Source organism: Heterodontus francisci, chromosome 9 (genome assembly GCF_036365525.1).
Source record: "Heterodontus francisci isolate sHetFra1 chromosome 9, sHetFra1.hap1, whole genome shotgun sequence".
NCBI classification, from domain to species: Eukaryota; Metazoa; Chordata; class Chondrichthyes; order Heterodontiformes; family Heterodontidae; genus Heterodontus; species Heterodontus francisci.
Window position 1 is genome coordinate 120983608 of NC_090379.1, and position 24067 is coordinate 121007674.

Below are 24067 nucleotides of genomic sequence, written 5' to 3' on the forward strand. Positions count from 1 at the left end.
GCCTGACCGGTTGAGTATTTCCAGCACTTTCTGATTTTATTCTTGAATTTCTCTCATGTTTTTCATGACCACAGTACGTCTAAAAGTGCTTAATAGCCAATGAAGTAGTTTTCAAGTATGTCAGAATCAGTCAGAATTGCAGTAGTCAATTTGAACACAGCAAGCTCCCACAAACATTGTGATAATCTCCAAATAATCTCTCTCTGCGATGTTTAATGTGATGCTAAATATTAGCCAGGACACGACAAATATCCCTCTGCTCTTCTTTCTAATTGTGCCATGGGATCTTTTACATCCGTCCGAGAGTGAGGGCAGGCCAGGCGTCCCATCTGAAAGATGGCACCTCCGACAGTGCAGCACTCCCTCAGTCCTGCACTGGAGTGCCTGCCTAGAATTTTGTGCTCGAGGCCTTCAGCGCGTCTTGAACCCAAATCCATCCAACACATAAGGGAGATCATAAGGGAGTGCTGACAACTGAATCCTGACTGACAAATGGGAACTGGCCAGGCAGCAGCGGTAGAGAAAGGAGAAATGGGACTGGTTAGAGAGGTCTGTAAATGAAGGAGAAATGGAGTCAGGACAGGGAACATCTGTAAATGGGGAGACAAACACAGAGAGAGACTGAGACTGACAGTGAGAGACAGATAAGTGAATTTCAAAACTTGAGGTTGATATATTTTTGTTGGTAAGGTTAAGTGATGTGGAACCAAACTGGGTAAATGCAGCTGAGATACAGATCAGACATGATGTACGTGAATGGCGGAACAGGCCCGAGGGGCTGAATGGCCTCCTCCCACTCCTGTGTTCCTCTAGTTTACAGGATTAATGAGACTGATGCCCTGAGGCTCCTCTCACAATCCCGAGATCTTCTATTCCTGACAGTCATGGAGCAAGGGTATTCAGGGTGGTCTAGACAGGACAACAACCTCCCTTCATAGACACATGATCCAGACTGGGAGGTGATGGTGTGTCCAGTTACACACAGGCGGTGAGAACCAAGGAGGGGCAAGAGGCTGGAACGACCAACATGGCTGGTGCTGCAAAGGAGATCAGCAACCCACCCCCCACCGAGCGCCCCCCCAGCGAGGAAGATCTGTTTAAGGAAAACAAGTAGAGGGAGCTGCAGCAAGCTGCCAAGCACCAACCCTGTGCTCGGAGTCTCCTCCTCCTCAGCAGACAGAATCAATGGAGGAGGAGCCAGCAGAGGGACAACCGGGTGAGTGACAAGTGGTCAAGAGGAAAACCATGAAGGAGACCCAGAAAAGGGAACAGGCCACCACCCGAACCAGTGGCAAGAGGAGGCTAATGTCTGAAACGGGACCACAGTGGCTGCACCGCATCGGATGAGGAAAGGCAGGAAAGACAACACCAGCAAAATAAGCGGCAGAACACAAAGGAGCTGAAAGAGAAGGTCCCACAGTTCCGTAACACTGGAAGCAGAGAAAGGCCCAGCGCACCCCAACCCCAAAGCACAGAGCACAGCGAGAAACCCAGTGCACCCCAGCTCCGTAAACCGGGAATAGTAAAGCTCCCAGCGCACCCTAGCTCTGGGAAACCGGGAGTAGTGAAGCACCCAGTGCACGGCAGCTCCGGGAAACTGGGAGTAGTGAAGCTCCCAGTGCACCCCAGCTCCGGGAAACTGGGAGTAGTGAAGCTCCCAGTGCACCCCAGCTCTGGGAAACCATGAGTAGTGAAGCTCCCAGTGCATCACAGATCTGGGAAACTGGGAGCAGTGAAGCTCTCAGTGCACCCCAGCTCCGGAAAGCCGAGGGGAAACAGAAGGTAAAGACACCACCGGCAGCGGACAGTCCAAACCTCGCTGCCTACAAGAACCGATCTGGTCAGGGGAAATGATTCCCATTCCTCTGGCCAGGATATTCTGCTGCACGGAGGCAACTTCAGCATCTCCGAAGTTGAGCAGCTGGTGGGCAGTCGCCTCCTCATAGCAGACGTAATGTACAACAACGCTCTGCTCCGGTTAATAAACGTGTACGCCCTGGTCCAATACAGCGAGCGGCTGAACGTCTTCCAGTAGCTCCCACTGCTGCTGGCCATGTCCAGGCCGGTCATTCTAGGCGGTGACTTCAACTGCATCACCGATGCGGCTGGACGATCCGGCAGGACTGACAGTCAAATGGACGCCACATCCAGACTCCTGATGGAAACAGTAAAAGATGCCAAGCTGCATGATGTCTTCAGCAACCCTGCGAACAGTGCACAGCGTAGATATACCTGGTCAAGACCAGACGGGTCTGCCCTTTCCAGGATGGACTTCCTATTTGTGTCCTGTACATTCAGAGTCAGGTCCACCGTTCTTCTCTGACCACTGCCTCCCACTGACAGACTGTTACTTACAGGATGACCAGAGGGTTGGCAGGGGGACACGGAAGCCGAACGTGAAACTGTTGATCCCAGAAAACACTGAGGAACTCAAAAGGGAGTACAAAGGTTGGAAAACTGTGAAACCCCTCTTGGAGTCTCCGACACACTGGTGGGAAGTGATCAAGGCGAACATCAAGCTGCTGTTCAATTCAGAGGGCGAGGGAGACAGACTCCAGAAAAGCATGCAGAATCTGCTCTGGCTGCAGTCGATGGGGGTCAAGGAGGATCTCTAAGAAGTGAAGAGCCAGCAGGCCTCGCTCTTTGCCATGGAGGCCTACAAGATCATCTTCCATGTCCAGAGCGCACTCCGTGGAGCAGGATGAGACATGCTTGTGCTTCTTCCAAAAGGTACACAGAAAGAGTTCTGTGATCAGCAGCCTGAAGGAAGAGGATGACTCTAACGTCATTGCAGTCTGACATACTTAGGATCAGCAAATCCTTTTATGCTGGGCTGTACGACACGAAGCCCACAGCCTCCCAGTCCTTCCTGTCCTCTATCACAGAGGTCTTAGATGACAGAGTCTGGATAAACCGCTAACTCTGGACAAGAATGACAAAGGTCATCAGGTCCTTCGAGACGAGTAAAACCCCCGGAAGCAACGGCTTGCCGGTTAAGTTGTATTTGACTCTGTGGGACTGGATTAGCCCAGACCTGCTGGAAGTGTACAACAGTCTTCTTCTTAGACAGCCCCTCTGGAATGAGGATGACTTTCTTCCACTCCAGGGTTGGGGGTCCTTAGGTGACTGAATAGTCCAATTCTGGATCTGCACACACTGCCACAGGTGGGACAGGTGGTGTTTGGTGAGTGAATGGGATGTGTAAGTTTTGGAACGCTCCTTCCACTGTTTGCACCAGGTAGCTGCCTGGGCATGTCGATGTTGTTCAAACAGGCTGGCACCTTCATGGACGCTTCTTCTCCATTTTGGGTCATCTCAGACAAGAGATTCCCACGAATCAGTGGAGATGTCACATTTTTTCAGGGAGCTTTTAAGGACGTCCTTGCAGCATTTCTTCTGCCCTCCTGGTAACCTCTTGCCATGACGGAGCTCGGAGTGGAAAGTTTGTTTTGGGAATATTGTGCCCGGCATGCGGACAACGTGGCCCGCCCAACGTAACTGAGTAGCCATGACCAGTGTCTCGATACTGGGGATGTTGGCCTGAGAGAGGACACTGACATTGGAGTGCCTGTCCTGCCACTGAATCTGCAGGATCATGCGGAGGCATCGTTGGTGATATCCCTCCAGGGTTTTGAGATGTCTGCTGTACAGTGTCCATGTTTCTGACTCATACAGGAGGGCAGGTAACACTGCAGCCCTGTAGACCATGAGCTTGGGACCTGGTTTGAGGTCTTTGTCGTCAAACACTCTCTTCCTCAGATGACAGAAGGCTGCGCTGGCACACTGGAGGCGATGCAGAGTTTCATCGTCGATGTCTACCCTTGCTGAGAGGAGGCCCCCAAGGTATGAGAAGTGATCCACAATGTCCAGTGGTTCACCATGGATCTTGATAGTCGAGGCAGTGTTGCACTGCAGGAGCAGGCTAGTAGACGACCTTTGTATTCCGGATATTTAGCTTAAGGCCCATTCTTTCATAAGCCTCCGTGAATGCATTGACGAGGGTTTGAAACTCGGCCTCCGAGTGTGCGACAGTATGCTTCTGGCCGGCAGCATGTCAGAATCCATGAAGAAAGGGATCATCACCCTCATCTACAAGCGGAAGGGGGAGAGGGAGGAAATCAGAAATTGGTGGCCCATCTCACTGCTCATTGCGGACTACAAAATTCTGTTTAATGTTGTCGTCGGTCGGGTCAAGTTTCCTCTGGAGTTGGTGAGTCACCCTGATCAGACCTGTACTGTACCCGGCAGGAAGATCTCACTTCGCCTCGCGCTACTCAGGGATACGATTCTCTATGTACAGGACAGGAGGGTGGACACCTGCCTCATCAGCTTGAACCAGGAGAAGGCTTTTGACAGGATATTGTACACAGACATGCTGGACGTGTTCTGCAAAATGGGGATTGAGGAGGGAATCTGCAATTGGTTCCAACTGATCTACACAAACATCAGTAGCGCAATCTCAATCAATGGGTGGGAATTGGAAAGTTTCCCAATCATATATGGAGTTAGACACGACTGTGCTCTCTCTCCTTTCTTGTTTGTTTGCTGTATCGAACCTTTTCCTGAGACCGTCCAAGCCCATGTTCTTTTGGAACTGGGCCGACTAATCCTTTACCCCTTCACCGTCAGGTCTGACAGTACTTGGGATATTAAAGGCCTGCTACCGGGTCCGGCTTTCGGGCTCGGATCGGACCGGACACAGACGGTGAGTGCTCTGCTGGTAAGTATTGAAATTAAAAAACTTACCCGAGCTGGGAATCTGGGACGAAACTGAGTCTGCGCAGTGAGCAAGTGACGTTACGATGACGTCATCATGCATGCGCTGCAGCTTCCTGCAGGTTCTGTGTCAGGAAGGTAAGTAAAGGGATGATTGGATCGAGTCGGGGACAGGCACGGGGCAAAATCGGAGGGCCGGGTCGGGCTTGGGTCCGCTGTGGTTCGGTTGGGTTCGTTTTCCTGACCTGAGCAGGCCTTCAGGGAATATGGTTCAGAGGGGCCAGGGTGTGCGCCAAAAACTAGAAGTGAGCAGGCACAGTGAAACAGAAACTGGTCATGTGGGAGCGACGCTGCCTCTCCATCAGGGTAAGAACCTGGTCATCAGATGCAAGGTGCTCTCTGTATTACTGTACCATACCCTACTCCTGTGCTGTGGCGGTCACCTGCACCATCTTCCACTTTATCTGGAGATTGAAAATAGACAGAGATTGAAAATCCACAGGGACACGATGTTCAAACCTCCAGATAAAGGGGGACAGAACATATCCAACGTCACCCTCATCCTGACGGTCACCTTTGTCTGTGGCTGCATCAAGCTGTGCGTAGACCCCCGGTACACAAACACCAGTGTCACTACGTGCTGAGGCTCTATCTGTCCCCGGTGTTGTGAAGGATGGGTCTGGCCACATTGCCGCAGAAAGCTCCATTCAGTTGGAGCATGCCGTACTATCTGTCCCTCATGGAAAATGTTGTGCAGAAAAACACCTTTGACCACAAATCCATCAGGCAGCGGTCTGCACATAATGTCCTCAAGGCCCTGCGGGAAAAGGAAATGGTGGATCCTGGCGGATGGTTCCTCGAGCAGACTGCCAAAGTCAATTGGCAGAATGCCTCATCACCAGAACTTTCTGAACTGAGGCAAAGCAGATCTGGAAAGAGATGCAGTGGTTTTTGTCGAGGTTCATTCTGAGCAGCTCTGTAACTCTGTGCTCTATGGTCTGGTCCCAGGGACGCACACCGAGATAAACATCAACTGCTGCTGGAGGACCATCAGCTCGGTGACAGATGCTCTTCAGTCTGCCCAAAACCTGCTGGTCCTCCAGTCAAACAGCTGTCCAAGACTGAGTGTTACAGACTAGCACATTCCCAGGTCCAGGACTACATGCTGAGGGGCGCACTGAAGCTTGGGGCAGCTGCCGCAAAGGCTCAATGGGGAAAGGCCACAGTCTAAGGCCTGCCTGCCATAGTTTACTGAGGGGCTGGAAACCATGTAAAAACCCCTTGGGCTGTATGCACCAAAAGATGTTTCTGCTATGTAATACAAATGTACACTGTATATAAAATGGAATAGTAAAGAGTTGTGAGGCACCTCATGTTCTGTATTGAAGGAATATGATCTTTATTGCACTCTGAAATGTCAAATTTGAACTGTTTTGTAATTTTTTTTTTTACAAGTTTTTGTGAATAAAGTATATTTTGGGGAAAACAAAATCTGTTATACCCTGTAGTGATCCAGCTCTGATACCTGACTCTTTGTCTTCTCTGCTGGGTTTTGCTGGAAGTGAGGAAAAGACAGCTGGAATTTCTCTAATCTGTGATTTACAAGGACACATTCCCTGGTTCCCAGCAGTTACTTTACTTCAGTAATTTTCTCATTATCCCCAAACTACCCTGCCTACTGTTAATTCTGTTCTTTTTTATAGTTTCACAATTATAGAACAACAATGAATTAGGAGCAGGAGGAGGCCACTCGGCCCCTCGAGCCTGTTCCACCATTCAATAAGATCATGGCTGATCTGATTGTAACCTCAACGCCACATTCCCGCCTAACCCCAATAACCTTTCACCCCCTTGCTTATCAAGAATTTATCTACCACTGCGTTCAAAATATTCAAAGACTCTGCTTCCACTGCCTCGTGATGAAGAGAGTTCCAAAGACTCACGACCCTCAGAGAAAAAATTTCTCATCTGTGTTAAATGGGTGACCCCTTATTTTTAAACAGTGACCCCTAGTTCTACATTCTCCCACAAGAGGAAACATCCTTTCCACATCCACACTGTCAAGACCCCTCAGAATCCTATATGTTTCAATCAAGTTACCTAACTCCAGCAGATACAAGCCTCGCCTGTCCAATCTTTCCTCATAAGACAACCTACCCATTCCAGGTATTAGTCTCGTAAACCTTCTCTGAACTGCTTCCAACGCCTTTACATCCTTCCTTAAATAAGGAGGCCATTATTGTACACAGTACTCCAGATGTGGTCTCACCAATGCCTTGTATAGCTGAAGCATAACCTCCCTACTTTTGTATTCAATTCCATGAATCCATGAGTATTAACATCACACATTATAAATCGAATCTATTCTATTACTTACTCGGGTTTCAGTTTATATTGTGATTAATAACAGACAAACCCTGTCCTTTCCCTGATCTGATTAGTGTTTCCAATGAGCCGATTCGGTGCAATGAAATGTCCCATCAGTGTTACCATGGTAACCTGTCTGCAGTGAAGCACCTGTTTGAGTTTCAAAAATCAGACTAATATTCTCGATCCCATAATACACATTATATCAGATATTTGATGTCAATGTATTTTAGCCATGTATGCTAATATCTCTAAAAACCTACAAGGGGTCCAGATACACAAACCTTTAAAAGTGGGCCCTTCGCTTTGGGAGAGGAGTGCGTCAGGGATGCCCGACATTCAGCCAATTATCTACCATCTGTGTGGAGCCATTCCTATGCCTGCTTCACAAGAGGTTGGCGGGTTTGGCTCTGCACGGGCCGGGCATGGGGTTTGTCCTCTTGGCTTATGCCGATGATGTGCTCCTCACGGTCACAGATCCCGTTGACGTGCGGAGAATGCGCGAGTGCCAGCAGACCTTTTCTGCTGCGTCCTCCACGAGGAAGAATTGGGAGAAATCTTGGTGGGTCAGTGGCGGGTGGACTCTCTGCCGGAGGAGATAACACCTTTTGCATGGAGCACCATGCACCTCCTCTATCTGGGAGTCCACCTTAGCCCCGCTGAGGAAGCCTGGCCGGCAAACTGGCAGGAGTTGGAAGTCAAAGTCACCACTCAGGTCTGCTCAGAGTGCTTTCCAAAGGGGCCAAGCGCTGGTCATAAACCAACTAGTGGCCTCAATGCTGTGGTATCAGTTGGTCACTTTGGCCCCACCCCTTGCATTTGCCACCAAGATCCAGAAGAAGCTCGTCGATTTCCTCAGGGGTAAGAGGAAACAGTGGGTCTCTGCCATTGTCGAGTCTCCCGATTGAGGAAGGTGGCCAGTTGATGTGCGTCCACACCCAGGCTGCGACTCTCTGCCTTCAGACCCTGTGGAGATACCCGTATCTGGGGATGGACTGATGGGCCGAGGAGTAGCCGAAGCTGCAAGACGTCCCTCACTGCAGGTGGCGAGGGGGCTCGGGAACATGCAGCATTCCCAGCCGAGCTGACCCCAGCTCAGTCTGGACTGCTCATCGGACCCAGGCCCCAAAACCTTCCTTGGGAGCCAGTCCCGCACAACCTGAGCCGCCAATTGGAAATGCCCTCCGTGCTATTCCACAGAAGGGGTTTCCTGTACAGGCTGCTCCTACACTTTCTCCACTTCCTCGCCCTCATCTGCTGCCCGGACATGCTGTGGCAGCCAGCGTTGCCATCTGGCGGCGAGGGGAAATCCTGCTGGAGGTCTCCATGCGGAAGTCCTCCCCCTTTACATCGGGGACCTGGAGTGGAGGGTGCTGCACAGGGTAGTCCCATGCAACAGACTTTTAAGTAGGTTCACGGACTCCCAGGCATGTAATTTCTGCAGCCTGGACGAGTCCGTGTTCAATGTATATATGGAGTGTGCGAAGTTGCAGCCCCTCTTCCAGTATTTAAAGGCGCTGCTCCTCAAATTTTGGCTGCACTTCAGCCCCATGAACCTGATCTTTGGGCACCCGGTGTGGAGAAGGGTGGGCCGGGAGGGGGTTCTCCTTGTTGGTCTGCTCTTGGTCCTGGTCAAAGTGGCAATTCACAGGTCCAGGCTGCGGGCCATTGGGGGGGGGGGGGGGGGGTTCTGTCCACCCTGTTTGCCTGCCCCTCTTCCGAGGTTAGGTTCGTGCCCGGGTCTTCCTTGAAGAAGGAGCATGCGGTGTCCGCCGGTTCACTGGAAACCTTCCGCGGGCGGTGGGCGCCGCAGGGGCTGCAGTGCATCATAGATGCACACAATTCTATTTTAATTTGAGTATTTGTTTTATTTATTTGATTTTAATAAAATTATTTTATAAACTATATATAAGGGGGGCCTGGGATATAAAAAAAAACAGGGTTAGATACAGAGTAAAGCGCCCTTTACACAAAAATAACGGGGTTAGATATCGAGTAGATTGTCCCATCAAACATTTCCAAATCAGATACATGGACACGTTACCGATACCTTCCCTGAATACCAAGAATAGGAGAGGCTCGCTGGAATATATGAGGAGCTGGGACTTATCCACGAGAACAACCGAAGGACTAAGAACTGAAATAATGTAGAATAATGATGATGTGTTAGTCGTGGCTCAGTGATTACATTCACATCCGAGTCAGTAGATTGTGTGTTGAAATCGACATCCAGAGACTTGAACATAAAATCTAGGCTGATATTCCAATGCAGTACTGGGGGGTGCTGCACTGTCAGACGTCCTGCATTTCAGATGACATCTTCAACCAAGACCCCATCTGTCCTCTCAAGTGGATGCAAATGATCCCATGAAGTTAATTTGAAGAGCAGGGATGTTCTCCCTGATAGAACATAGAACAATACAGCACAGTACAGGCTCTTCGGCTCAATTCGGCTGTGCCGACCCTTTAACCTACTCTAAGATCAAACTACCTACATACCCTTCATTCTACTAATAGAACAATGATGTGCTGACAAAATTTATCCCTCAACCAATATCACTAATAAAACACCTTTCTGTTTGTGGACTTTGCTGTGTGGAATTTTTCTGCCATATTTCCGACATTAAAAGAAGGACTTGCATTTATATACTTGGTGAAAAGCTATATTGAAATCAAACACAGTCACTCTCACCTCACCTCTCGAATTCTGGTCTTTTCTCCACATTTGGGCCAAGGCTGTAATGAGATCTGCAGCCGAGCGCCCTGGAGGAACCCAAGCTGAGCATTGGTCAACAGGTTATTGGTGAGTAAGAGGAACACAGTTCATAAAATCATAGAATGAGACAGCACAGCAGCAGGCCATTCAACCCATCATGCCCATGCTGGCCCTTTGAAAGAGCTGTGCAATTTAGACCCACTCTACTATCCTTCACCTGTAATCCTGAAAATGTTTCCAATTCAAGTATTCAACCCTTTTGAAAGTTACTGTTGAATCTGCTTCCACCATCCTTTCAGGCAGTGTATTCCAGATCAGAACAACTCACTGCATAATGTCTTCCCTCATGTCACCTCTGGTTCTTTTCCCAATTACCTTAAATCTGTGCCGTCTGCTACCGACACTTCTGACACCGGAAAGGGTTTCCCCTTATGAAGAGGATTATACAGCTGGAGGTGGTCACCGAGATAGGGAGGGGGTGAGGCCATGGAGGGAAATTGAACAAAAGAATGAGTATTTTAAATGCTGAAGTCACCTGACATCTCCCCCTGCACAGAGTGTGACTCACTGCTAAAAGAAAGGATGTTGCTTTAACTGATAAATATGTAGAAAGGTGAGTATGTCCCTGTAAATATCACAAACAGATACAGAATGAAGGGGCAATCATTCTCTGTATCTTTAACTAACAGCAACATGTAAATATGGAAATGAATGACCTGTACATACCTGGGCAACTTGGCACTGAAGAGACTGAAACTCAGAATTGGAACTCCAGGAAAACAAAATACTGACAATCTCAATTTAACTATTGACAGATAAATAGTTTAAGAGGTGTTCATACTGACTCAACTGACTGGCCAATTCACATTCCACCCCTCAAGTATTGGTTACAGAACATGCTGCTGCCTTGGCCCTCCAGCCTCTGAGCTTCTTCCTGTTGCTTCCCAGGACAATCAATCAATCACCACTCACCAACATTACACTGTCAGATGAATTTCAGAGGCTCAGAGGAAGAAAACTTTTTTTTTATTATTCGTTCATGGGATGTGGGTGTCATGGCTAGGACAGCATTTATTGCCCATCCCTAATTGCCCTTGAAATGAGGCCATGAATCTGAGTTGTGAAACACAATGAGAGAAACATGATTCAATTTTTAAACTACTATTTAAAATCAAATCAAATGAATTGTTGCAATTAATATATTCATTTGCGACTCCAGTGGGGAGTGGGAGTGGATAATGTTCACTGTTTTATACCATTTTATTTTTCCGCCCTGCAGCCCTCACTCTCATCTGTACAAGCTGAAAGAACCTCAAACCTGCGAGACAACTGCAAGGGCTGAGCCTCCTCCACTTCTGCATTCTCAATCCCCTTACCTGCCTCACTCGCAGTCACATCCTCCTGTCACTGACCACTGATCAGATCAGAAGACCCTATCCTAAGGGGTGTGACTGCAGACGTGTTTGCCGTGGATCACACTGGTGTGCATCAGCTCCCACATACTACACTGCAACACATCAACTGCCATGCCATCTATATTATGAGATATTTTATTTTTCTTAGTTAATTTATAATTAATAAACACCATTACTAATAAGCTCCACTACTAAGAAGCTTTCCTACTGCTGGAAAACCTTACTACTACTAATAAAACCTTACTAATAAATTACCTGAGTCTCAGAAGATTCTTATTCTTATTATTCCAATTAATGTTATACTAACCCCATTAAAATTCCTTAGTTTAGATGAGAGAAAAAGAGAGAATGTTCACCAATCACTTACCCTCTTTGCTGGAATGTCACACATCAATTCCTCTTTTCCCTCTCTGCACCAAATTCCCACGTGAACCAAATTCCCACCTTCACACTCTGATTACTTCTCACTCAGGCAAAGTTTCCACTCCGTGCCCCCCATTCAAACTAAAGGAAGCCAAAATAAGCAGCAAAGTCACAATAGAAGTAGAGGGAACCTTCCCAACTAAACCAGAATGTTGTTATCAGTGACAATGAGACACTCTGTATCCTGAAGTGTCACCGGTCACAGAAGGCATCAAATGTGCTCCCTCTCCAGGGCCACCCGGGCACAGACAACACCACGGGAGAGAGGGCGGCGGCACCCACCCCCCCCCAATTCCCAACATGGTCCCTGCCCAAAAACAAGAAATACTGGAATCACTCAGCAGGTCTGTCAGCATCTGTGGAAAGAGAAGCAGAGTTAACGTTTCGGGTCAGTGACCCTTCTTCGGAACTCCCATCCTGGATCTACACATTGCTGTTTTAACTAGGCACAAGAGCAGGTCCAGGAGAAGATCCTCTGACTGATCCACCCACCTCCACAATGAGTGGCCAATGATTAGGAGAGTGAGGCTAAAGTGTAACCAAGACTTTTGATAAGGTCCCACATGGCAGACCGGTCATGAAAGTAAAAGACCATGGGATCCAAGGCAAAGTGGCAAGTTGGAGTCAAAACTGGCTCAGAGGCAGGAAGGAAAGGGTAATGGGTGTTTTGTGACTGGAAGGCTGTTTCCAGTGGGGTTCCGCAGGGCTCAGTATCAGGTCCCTTGCTTTTTCTGGTATATATCAATGATTTGAACTCTAATATAGGGGGGTATAATTAAGAAGATTGCAGATGATTTAAAAATAACTGCGTGGTTGATAATAAAGAAGAAAGCTACAGACTGCAGGAAGGTATGAATCGACTAGTCAGGTGTGTAGAATAGCAGCAAATGAAATTCAAATGAAATGGTGGGACACTCAGAAGTCTAGAGGAACAGAGGGACTTTGGTGTACAAGTGCATAGATCCCAGAATCTGGCTGGGCAGGTTGATAAGGTGCTCAAGAAGGCACATGGGATACTTGCCTTTATTAGCCGAGACACAGAATATAAGAGCAGGGAGATTATGCTTGAACTGTATAAAACTCTGGTTAGGCCACAGCTGGAGTGCTGTGTGCAGTTCTGGTCACCGCAATATAGGAAAAATATGATTGCACTAGCGAGGGTACAAAGGAGATTTACAAGGATGTTGCCTGGACTGGAGAATTTCAGTTATGAGGAAAGATTGGATAGGTGAGGGCTGTTTTCTTTACAACGGAGGAGTCTGAATGGAGACCTAATTGAAGTGTATAAAATTATGAGAGATCTAGATAGAGAGGACAGGAAAGCCCAATTCCTATTGGTTGAGGGATCAATAACCAGGGGGCATACATTTAGGGTAAGAAGTAGGTGGTTGAGAGGGGATTTGAGGGGAAATGTTTTTACCCAGCGCCTGAGGATCTGGAACTCACTGCCTGGGAGGGTGGTAGAGACAGAAACCCTCATAACATTTAAAAAGTACTTGGACATGCACTTGAAGTGCCCGAACCTACAAGGCTATGGACCAAGAGATGGAAAGTGGGATTAAGCTGGATGGCTCCTTGTCGACCGACATGAACACAATGGGCCGAATGGCCTCCTTCCATGCTGTAAATTTCTATGATTCTAAGTTGAGGAGCTTCCCCTTCAGGTAACTATACAGGGACTGTAACCTCTCACACTGAATATATACATGGCCCATGGACTCCTCGAGGCTGCAAACATCACGTGCAGCCTTGGAGTGGGTGAAGCTGCTGAAAACCCTGTTGTCCAGGAAGCTCCATCTCCCGGGCACGAGGAACTGGTTGGGAAGAGACCCTGAAGCCCCGCCCACTCTGTCCTCACCAAGACAGTGGCGCACGCGCCCTGACCCCGTCCTGTTCAAGGTGGCAGCTAGTGCCCCCGCTCCCCCCGGCCTGTCACTGCGGGGTAAACACAGGGCTTGTGGGCTCTTATTCGAGGCCTCAGGCCGACCCCAGGTGTTTATGAAGTTTCCCAGCCCACCCACGGCTCCAATTCCTCCCCTGTGCCCGCTATCTCCTCCCGCCTCCCAAGCCATCTCTTTCACCTCAGTCCATCACCACCACTCAGAGCACAGTCCAATCCCGCACAGGCGCACTGAGCTCTTGCAGTCACTAATAGGGGACTTTCTGACCCACAGGGAGTCCTGGGTAATTAATCTGCCATTGAATGGTCCAATTGTCAAATGAATGATCATTTTTGTGTCCATCATGGAGATTGGGGCCGGAGAGACAATGAACAAAATTGTTAAATAAATTATACAGAAACCCGAATGCCTGGGCCATCAACTATGGTGTGCAGTACAATGGGACTTCTGTTCTTTACCCACATTTGGACTCAGGAATTAGAGGGATGATTTCACAATTTGTAGATGACACCAAATTGGGTGGTAGAACTAATAATGTGGAGGACTGCACTGAAATCCAGGAAGACAGAAACAGGCTGTCAGACTGGACAGATAAATGGGAAATGAAATTCAACATAGTGAAATGTGAGCTGGTTCATTTTGGGAGGAGGAATAAGGAGGCCAGTTATTGGTTAGAATGTAGGAAATTAAATGGAGCAGAGGAGCAAAGAGATCTGGGAACAGAGTCACATAAATCATTAAAAGGAGCAATACAAGTCGATAAGAGAGCAAAGAAAGAGCTGATGTTCTTTTCTAGCGGAATACAATGTAACAGCAGGGAGGGAATGTTAAATTTATAGAGAACCTTACTGAGAAGGACTGTGAACAGTTCTGGTCTCCGTATTAAAAAATGATATTGAAGCAGTGAAGAAAGTGCAGAATCGATTTACAAAGATGTCACCAGAGAGGATGTTACTATCCAGCAAGACTGAGCAGACTGGGGCTCCTTTCTCTGGAAAAGAGAAGACTAGGAGATCTGATAGAGGTATTTAAAATTATCAGTGAGTCAGAACAAGGGGGCAGCAATATAAGACAGACATTAACAGGTCAAATAGAGAACTTAGGAGGAATTTCTCTACTCAGTGGTGAGAATGTGGAACTCACTGCCACGTGGAGTGGCTGAAGCTGATCACAATGATGTGTTTAAGGGGAGACTCAATACATTTATGAGGGAGAAGGGAACAGAGGGATAGTGGGGAAGGGTGGGAGGAGGGAATTAGATTGGGAGGAGGTTCATGTGGATTAGTGGGGCCTAATGGCCTGTTTCTGGGTAATACATCTGTGTACATAGAGCATGGGCGGATTAATGTTTAACCCTACAGGGCCCAGGGGTGGATTAGTGCTCGGGTTTAAAGGGCACAGGGGTGGATTAATGCTCGGGTTTACAGGGCCCAGGGGTGGATTAGTGCTCGGGTTTACAGGGCCCAGGGGTGGATTAGTGCTCGGGTTTACAGGGCCCAGGGGTGGATTAGTGCTCGGGTTTACAGGGCCCAGGGGTGGATTAGTGCTCGGGTTTACAGGGCCCAGGGGTGGATTAGTGCTCGGGTTTACAGGGCCCAGGGGTGGATTAGTGCTCGGGTTTACAGGGCCCAGGGGTGGATTAGTGCTCGGGTTTACAGGGCCCAGGGGTGGATTATTTTTTTTATTTTTATTTCGAGATACAGCACTGAAATAGGCCCTTCGGCCCACCGAGTCTGTGCCAACCAGCAACCACCCATTTATACTAACCCTACAGTAATCCTATAATCCCTACCACCTACCTACACTAAGGGCAATTTAAAACAGCCAATTTACCTATCACCTGCAAGTCTTTGGCGGTGGGAGAAAACCGGAGCACCCGGCAAAAACCCACGCGGTCACAGGGAGAACTTGCAAACTCCGCACAGGCAGTACCCAGAATCGAACCCGGGTCCCTGGAGCTGTGAGGCTGCGGTGCTAGCCACTGCGGGTTTACAGGATCCAGGAGTGGATTAATGCTCAGGTTTACAGGACCCAGGAGTGGATTAATGCTCAGGTTTACAGGACCCAGGAGTGGATTAATGCTCAGGTCTAAAGGACCCAGGAGTGGATTAATGCTCAGGTTTACAGGGCCCAGGGGTGGATTAATGCTCAGGTTTACAGGGCCCAGGGGTGGATTAATGCTCAGGTTTACAGGACCCAGGAGTGGATTAATGCTCAGGTCTAAAGGACCCAGGAGTGGATTAATGCTCAGGTTTACAGGGCCCAGGGGTGGATTAATGCTCAGGTTTACAGGGCCCAGGGGTGGATTAATGCTCTGGTTTACAGGGCCCAGGGGTGGATTAATGCTCAGGTTTACAGGGCCCAGGGGTGGATTAATGCTCAGGTTTACAGGGCCCAGGGGTGGATTAATGCTCTGGTTTACAGGGCCCAGGGGTGGATTAATGCTCAGGTTTACAGGACCCAGGAGTGGATTAATGCTCAGGTTTACAGGGCCCAGGGCGGAGGTGCTGACCTAGTGGTAATGTTACCGAACTAGCAATCCTTGCCCTGGGGTACAGGTTCAAATCCAAATCCCACCATGGCAGCTGGTGGAATTTAAACAATCAATTATTGAAAATGTGAAATTGGAAGTTGGTCTCAGTAATGGTGCAATAAAAGTATCAAATGTCATAATAACCCAATGTCCTTTAGGGAGACTAATCTGCCGGACTGGCCTACCTGTGACTCCAGACCCACAGCAACGTGGTTGACTCTTAAATGCTCTCTGAAATGGCCTAGCAAGGCACTCAGTTCAAGGGCAATTGGGGATGGGCAATAAATGCTGGCTTTGCCAGTGACACCCACATCCCATGAAATAAAAAAAATTAATGTTTGGGTACATTTGAAATAGGAACAGGAGTAGACCATGCGGCCTGTCGCGTCTGCTCTGCCATTCAATATGATCATGTCTGATATTGGACTTCATTGCACTTTCCTGCCCACTCCCCTGATTCCCCGAGACACCAAACATTTGTCGATCTCAGCCTTTATTATATTCAATGATGTAGCATCTACAGTTCTCTGGTTAGAGAATTCCAAAGATTCACAACTCTTTGAGTGAAGAAATTTCTCCTCATCTGAGTCCAAAATATCGACCCCTTATCCTAAGACAGTTCCCCCTTGTTCTAGATTCCTCAGCCAGGGCAAACAACGTCTCAGTATCTACCCTGTCAAGCCCCTTCATTATCTTGCATGTTTCAATGAGATTACCTCAATCTTATAAACTCCAGAAAATATAGACCCAATTTACTCAGCCTCTCACCTCGGACAGCAGTCTCATCCCAGGGACCAATCTAGTGACCCTTCACTGTACTGCCCCCAATGCAAGTATATCCTTTAAATATGGAGACCAGATTTGCACACTGGCATCTCCTCGACAGTGTGGAAAACTGCTTGGGTCCGTCTGTTCATAAAAGCCAGGACAAATCCAATCCAACCACTTACCTCCCCGTCAGTCCACTCTCGATCATCAGAAAAAGACAGAATCTGTTGTCGACAATGCTATCAAGCACCAAATAAACAGCAGTAACCTGCTCACTGACGCTCAGTTTGGGTTCTGCCAGGGTCGTTCAGCTCCTGACCTCATTACTGCTTTGGTCCAAACATGGACAAAAGAGCTGAACTCAAGAAGTGAGCTAAGAGACATTGCCCTTGATATCAAGGCAGCATCTGACCAAGTGTGGCATCAAGGAGCCCTAGCCAAAATAAAGTCACAGGGAGTTGGGGGAAAACCCCCACTGGTTGAGTCATACATAGTGCAAGGAAAATGGTTGTGGTTGTTGGAGGGCAATCATCTTAGCCCCAGGGCATCACTGCAGTGTTCCTCAGGGTTGTATCATAGAATCATACAGCATAGAAACAGGCCCTTCGGCCCACCACGTCCATGCCGACCTTGGCCCATTTTCAGTTGCTTCATCAATCACCTTCCCTCCATCATAAGGTCAAAAGTGGGAAAGATCACAGATGGTTGTATGATGCTCAGCACCATTCACAACTTCTCAGATACTGAAGCAGCCTCTTTCTGGATGCAGCAGGACCTGGACAACATTCAGGTTAGTGCTGATAAGTGGCAAGACTCACGCCACACAAGTGACAGGCAATGACAATCAGCACCAACAGAGAATCTAACCATCTCCCCATGACATTCAATGGCATTACCATCACCAAAAGTTCCAAATGGGAATCACCATTGATCAGAAACTGAACTGGAGCAGCCACATAAAAACTGTGGCTACAAGAGCAGGCCAGAGGCTGGGAATTCTGTGACGAGTAACTCACCTCCTGACTCCCCAAAGCCTGTCCACCATCTACAAAGCACAAGTCAGGAGTGTGATGGAATACTCTCCACTTGCCTGGATGGGTGCAGCTCCAACAACACAAGAAGCTCGACACCATCCAGGACAAAGTAGCCTGATTGACCAGCACCCCATCCACCATGTTAAACATTTATTCGCTCCACCACCTACACACAGTGACAGCAGTGTGTACCATCTACAAGAAGCACTGCAGCAACGCACCAAGGTTCCTTCGACAGCACCTTCCAAACCCACGACCTCTCCCACCTGGAAGGACAAGGACAGCAAATGCATGGGAACACCACCATCTGAAGTTCCCGTCCAAGTCACACACCATCCTTACTTGGAACTATATCACCATTCCTTCACTGTCACAGAGTCAAAATCCTGGAACTCCCTTCCTAACAGCACTGTGGGTGCACCTACCTCACATGGACTGCAGTGGTTCAAGAAGGCAGCTAACCACCAACTTAAGGGCAATTAGAGAGGGGCAATAAATGCTGACCTAGCCAGCGGCGCCCACATCCCAGGAACGAATAAAAGTAAAAAGCTGAATGTCCTCCTTCTGTGCTGTTATGACTACGAAACATTTGTGTATTTTAACCCTTGCAGTCCAGCTATCAGGTAAATCTACGCTGCACTCTTCCCAAGACTATTATATCATTCCCAAGGTGTGCTGTCCAGAACTGAACACAATACTCCAGGTGTGGTCTAACCAGGGCTTTGTGTACCTCAGTGCTTTTCCCAGTCACACTGATACCTGAACTCATTTCGCAGACTGAACGAAGTTTTTTCCTTCCACGTTCAAAGCCCGATGATATTCAGGTCCTGATAAATCGAGTGACTGTCAGATCTTGCTGTGATATTTGGTTTGAGTTTCCCGTTTGCAAATCCTCTCTTTCTAAACCCCTGTAAAAGGAGTTTATAAAAGCCATCACTGTCAGTCCAAGATAGACATTCACAACATTCTCTCCTCCTGCTTCCTGATTGAGGAAGGCCGTGCATGCGCCCTGTTGCATATCGCACCCTCGAAAGATGGTATCTTGGGAAGGTATCAGTAACATGCACAATCTGACCTGGGAGTGTTTGATGGGACAGTGTACAGGGAGCTTTACTCTGTATCTAACCTCGTTTTTTTTCCTTTTTTTTTTAAGGTGGCCTTTATACCCCAGTGCTCTTATGTATTTCACGTCAAGGGGGCCTTTATTCCTCAGGCCCCCCCCTTATACACATTTTATAAAATAACTTTATTAAAACAGATAAATAATACAAAACTCAAATTAAAATGCCATTCTCAGCATCAATTATGCACTCCAGTCCCTGTGGTGCCCACTGGTCGCAGAAGGCCTCAAGCGTAACGGCGGGCACCGCATGCTCCTTCTCCAGGGACACTCAGGAATGAACGTAACCGCGGAAGGGGGGCAGGCAATCAGGGCGGACAGGGCCCCCGAGGGCCCGCAGCCTGGACCTGTGAATTGCCACCTGGGCCGGACCCAGGAGCAGACCACCAAGGAGATCCTCTTCCGGGCCCAGTCCCTCCGCACCGGGTGCGCAAAGATCAGGAGCATGGGGCTGAAGTGCAGCCAGAACTTGAGGAGCAGCATCTTCAAATAAGCAAAGAGGGGCTGCCACCACACACACTCCATATAGACGTCGAACACGGATTTGTCCAGGCCGCAGAAATTACAGGCCGCCTGGCAGCCAGTGAACCTGCTTCAAACTCAATTGCACAGGACTGCCCTTTGCAGCATCCTCCACCTCAGGTCCCCGATGTAAAGGGGGAGGACTCCCACTTGGAGAGACCTCCACCGGGGTTTCCCCTTGCCGACAGATGACAGCACGGACTGACAGGGCGTGTCCGGCCTGCTGACGAGGAAGTGGAGAGTGTGCAGGAGCAGCCTGTACAGGAAACCCCTCCGCGTCGTGAGGAATGGTATGGAGGGCATTTCCGAGAGGCGGCTCGGTTTGTGTGGGACCAGCTCCCGAGAAAGATTTCGGAGCATGGGTCCGATGAGCAGTTCCGGCTCAGTGGGGGTCAGAGTTTCACATTCGCACCTCGGGGCCGTACGAGCTGCAAGTCCCTCAGCATGCCCTTCTTCTCTTCGTACGCCTGCCACAGGGTAGGGGTCCACGACTCTAAGTCAAGCACCTCCTTCTCTAGGCGCCCAATCTCTGCTTCCCGCCTCATGGTCGTCCCCTTCATGTACTCCTGACAGAAGACAAGGATGCAAGTCTTGCCCAAATCCCACCATGGCCTCAAGGGGGGGAAAGCCCCCCCCGCTTCCTTCTCCAGTTGGCCCAGAATCGACGGAACGAGTCCAGTTGTTAAAGTGCCAGTACGCGGAACCTGTCTGCATGTGGAGCGGAGTGAACTCTCCCCACACCAGGTGCTGATCCGAGATGGCACCAGCCACATGGAGGCCGCCGAGACACAGGAGATGTTCACCTGCGAAATGTAGAGGCCGTCGAATCGGGACTCTCCTCCTCCAGACCTCCAGGTGAAGACACTGGAATTGGGATGGAAATTCCGCCAGACGTCCACCAGGTTGAGGGAGCTGATCAGTTCCTTCAACTTCTCCACCGATGCTTGGCCATGCTCAGGTCCAGAGCAATCCCTCACCTCGAGAGTACAGTTAAATCCACCGCCAGCAACACCCCCGCCCTCCCCCCTCCCCCCTCCCCCACAACCCGAGGATGGTGCAGTCGCCGCGATCGGTGGAGCTCAAGAGAGCAGACACTTCTTCAAAGAAGCGCGCTTGCAATGCACTGGGCCAGGGCACGTACACATTCATAAAGTGGAGCGGCATGCTACCCAGGAGAACAGAGAGGAGGAGCTAGCAGCCGGCACAAGCTCCTTGACCCCCGAGATCTCCGGCTGAAAAGTCGGGGCTAACTAGATAGCCACTCCACTAGAAATAGGGTAGACCCCACCCTGCCACTCCAAGAGCCAGGTGGCTTCGTGTCCCGGAATGGTGTGGGTTTCCGGTAGAAATCTCACTGCATATCTCCCTTCCCTGAGGACTGAGAGATGGTGAAATCTGCGGTGAGACCCCCTGCTGCCGTTGATGTCAAGGCTGGCTATGGTTATTTTCATGTCAAAAGTACTTAGAAACCCGTCACCAACGACCCACTGAGGAGGGAGCAGAAGTGCACCTCGCCTTCCACACCCCCAGCAACCCAATGTGAATAATCTCACACTTCCCCACATGATACTCCATCTGCCAGCTTGTTTCCCACTCACTTAACCTGTCTTTATCTCTTTGCAGCCTCTTTGTGTCCTCCCCACAGCTTGCATTCCCACCTAGCTTTGTAATGTTAGTTAACGTAGATACATTACTCAGTCTCTTTGACTAAGTCATTAACATAAATTGTATACAGGGACAGAGATGGATTAATTCTCAGGTTTACAGGACCCAGGGGTAGATTAACGAAAGGTCTGTCTCTATGTTTTAGACTATGCCCCCTAGTACTAGATCATAAATTGAAGGAAGACAGTGGAGTAGTAGTAATGTCACTGAACTAGTAATCCAGAGCCCCAGGTTAATGTCCTAAGGGCACGGGTTCAAATCCCACCACGCTTTAAATTCAATTAATTAATAAAAATCCTGGAATTTAAAGCTCATCTCAGTGCTAACGGTGCCATGAAACTATTGGTTACCGTTAAACCCCATCTGGTTCACTACTGTCCTTTAAGGAAGAAAATCTGTTGTGCTTACCTGGTCTGGCCTACTTGAGACTCCAGACCCACACTCTTAACTGCCCTCTGAAATGGCCTAGTAAGCCAGAGTTGTGAACGGCAATTGGGATGGGCAACACTTGCCAGTGACGCCCAGTTCCCATGAAAGAATTTTAAAAATTCCCCAACGATACAGTAGATAGAGAGAAACTATTTCCAATCAGTTGCAATTAATATCAGGAATACTGTGATCAAATCACCCCTTAATCTAAATTCCAGGGATTGCAACCGTCATAGTGAGGTGATGCATTCTGGCAGAAGGGATGGGGAATGGTAATTATATACTTAATGGCACAGTTCTAAAGAGTGTGTAGGGACAGAGGAAGCTGGGGATCCACGTGCATAGATTATTGAAGTTGGTAGGACATATTCAGAGAGTAGCTGGCAAAGCATTTGGGATCTTGGGCTTCATAAACAGAGGTATTGAGTGCAAAAGCAGGGAAGTTATGCTGAATCTTTCTGAAGCTCTGGTTAGATCACAACTAGGGTACTGCATCCAGTTCTGGTCATCACATTTTAGGAAGGACATTAAGGAACTGGAGAAGGTGCAGGTTGGAGACTCTGGGGTTGTTCTCCTTAGAGCAAGGGAGATTGAAGGGAAATTTGATAGAGGTTGTCAAAATTACGAGTTTTAAATAAGGTAGACAAAGAAAAGCTGTTCCCCTCAGTTGACTGGACAAGGATTGGGGACACGATTAAGGTTTAGGGAAAGAGATAGGAGGAGGGATGTGAAGTAGCTGTTTGTTTTTAACGCAGCAAATAGTAATGACCTGGAATTCGCTGCCTAAGAGGGTGGTGGAAGTGGAGACGATCAAGAATCTCAAAAGGAAATTAGATGGGCACTTGAGGGAAATAAACCTGGAGTACAGGGATAGAGCAGGGGAATGGGACTGACTGGATTACTCTAGAGAGCTGGCATGGAGTCAAAAAGCTGAATGGCCTCCTTCTGTGCTATAATAACTATGACTCATTTGTGTAATCTCCCCTCGTATGTTAACCCTTGAATTCCAGGCATCAGTCAGATAAATCTATGTTGCATTCCCTCCGAGGTTAATATATCCTTCCTAAGATGTGGTGCCCAGAACTGAACACAGTACTCCAGGTCTAACCAGGGCTGTGTGTGTCTCGGTGATTTTCCAGTCACACTGATACCTGAAATCTTTTCCCACAAAGAGAACAGACAAACCTTTTTCCTTCCACTTTCAAAGGTCGATAATATTCAGGTCCTGATGAATCCAGTAACTCTGTCAGATCTTGATATGCTGTTTGGTTTTAGTTTGCTGTGTCTAAATCCTCCCCTTCTAAAGACCTGTAAAAGGAGTTTACAAAGCCCTCACTGTCAGTCCAGGCCAGAAGTTCAGAAGAGAAACATTATCACCATTCAGAATGACATTTTATTTTGATTTAGCTAAGTTTTGTTTGTAGTTTTTCTGACAGCATATTACTGGTGCCTGTCCCTTTAAGTTATTGATGCAACAAAAATGACCTACACAGGTCAGGGACAGATTTCCACATCCAACACCCACCCCAATACAAACCAGCTCTTAGTTGGTCCGCTTGTGTTTCGTGACTCAGTTCTGTGAGCAACACCTACAATAAAACAAAAGCAAAATACTGCAGATGCTGGAAATCTGAAATAAAAGGAGAAAATGCTGGAAATACTCAGCAGGTCCAGCAGCATCTGTGGAAAGAGAAACAGAGTTAATGTTTCAGGCGCATCGAGCCACCGGAGCCTGGAACTTGGAGTGGGAGGAGGAACAATGAGAGGCAATATAGTCCAACACTCACAGCAACCGACAATCCACTGACATTAATGGGCCAGAGACACAAGAGTTTAGAAACACTCAGCAACATGACTCCAGTAAAACATGCCAGGAGGAAAAGGGGGAGCAGTGTGTGTACCTGCCCTGATATCCCCCTCCCCAGGCCTGTCAGTCAAACCCCCCACTCCTCCCAGTCCACAGCTCAGCCTAGCAGCTTCCTGCACCTTGAGCCAGCCCTGCCCAGGTGTGGCCCAGTCCAAGGGGAGTCTTTGTGGAACCAGGGATGGGGAACCTCCTGCCCTGTGCTGTGTCCCAAATGGTTCCTCCCTCCCCTCCCCTCCCCCCAGGCTCCTTTATAACTGAGCTCAGTTTCCTTTAAAGTTTTCTCCTTTGATGTTACAGTTTATTAATCCTGAGTTCCTTCAAAAGAGCTGGAAATCTGGCGGCCATTAACCCCGGGTCTATCACCGGGAAAAGCCCCACAACTGCCGCCTCGTTCGGTGCAAAGGAGGTATTGAGGCCTACTTACCAGCAGCAGATACCGTTCACACTGCACATACTCCAAAAACTGTACCGTAATGCGCCTGCGCACTCGGTACTTGAAGCTCCCGCCAGCCTGACTTGAGTGCTCACAATGTCCGGGTGATTGACGGAAGCTCTAAGAGAGGGCGGGACTGGAGGACCAGGGGCGCTGCC

At 48.6% G+C, this 24067-nt stretch overlaps 1 protein-coding gene across 1 annotated transcript in view; it reads right to left on the minus strand.

The window, feature by feature from the left end:
* The window catches only part of LOC137373409 (uncharacterized), a 114088-nt gene extending 90088 nt beyond the window's left edge, over positions 1 to 24000 (minus strand). The window contains 2 exon segments of the mRNA XM_068038226.1: positions 22795 to 22917; positions 23901 to 24000. The gene's annotated coding sequence lies outside the window, so the exon portion shown is untranslated.
* Between the last annotated feature and the right edge of the window lie 67 nt (positions 24001 to 24067).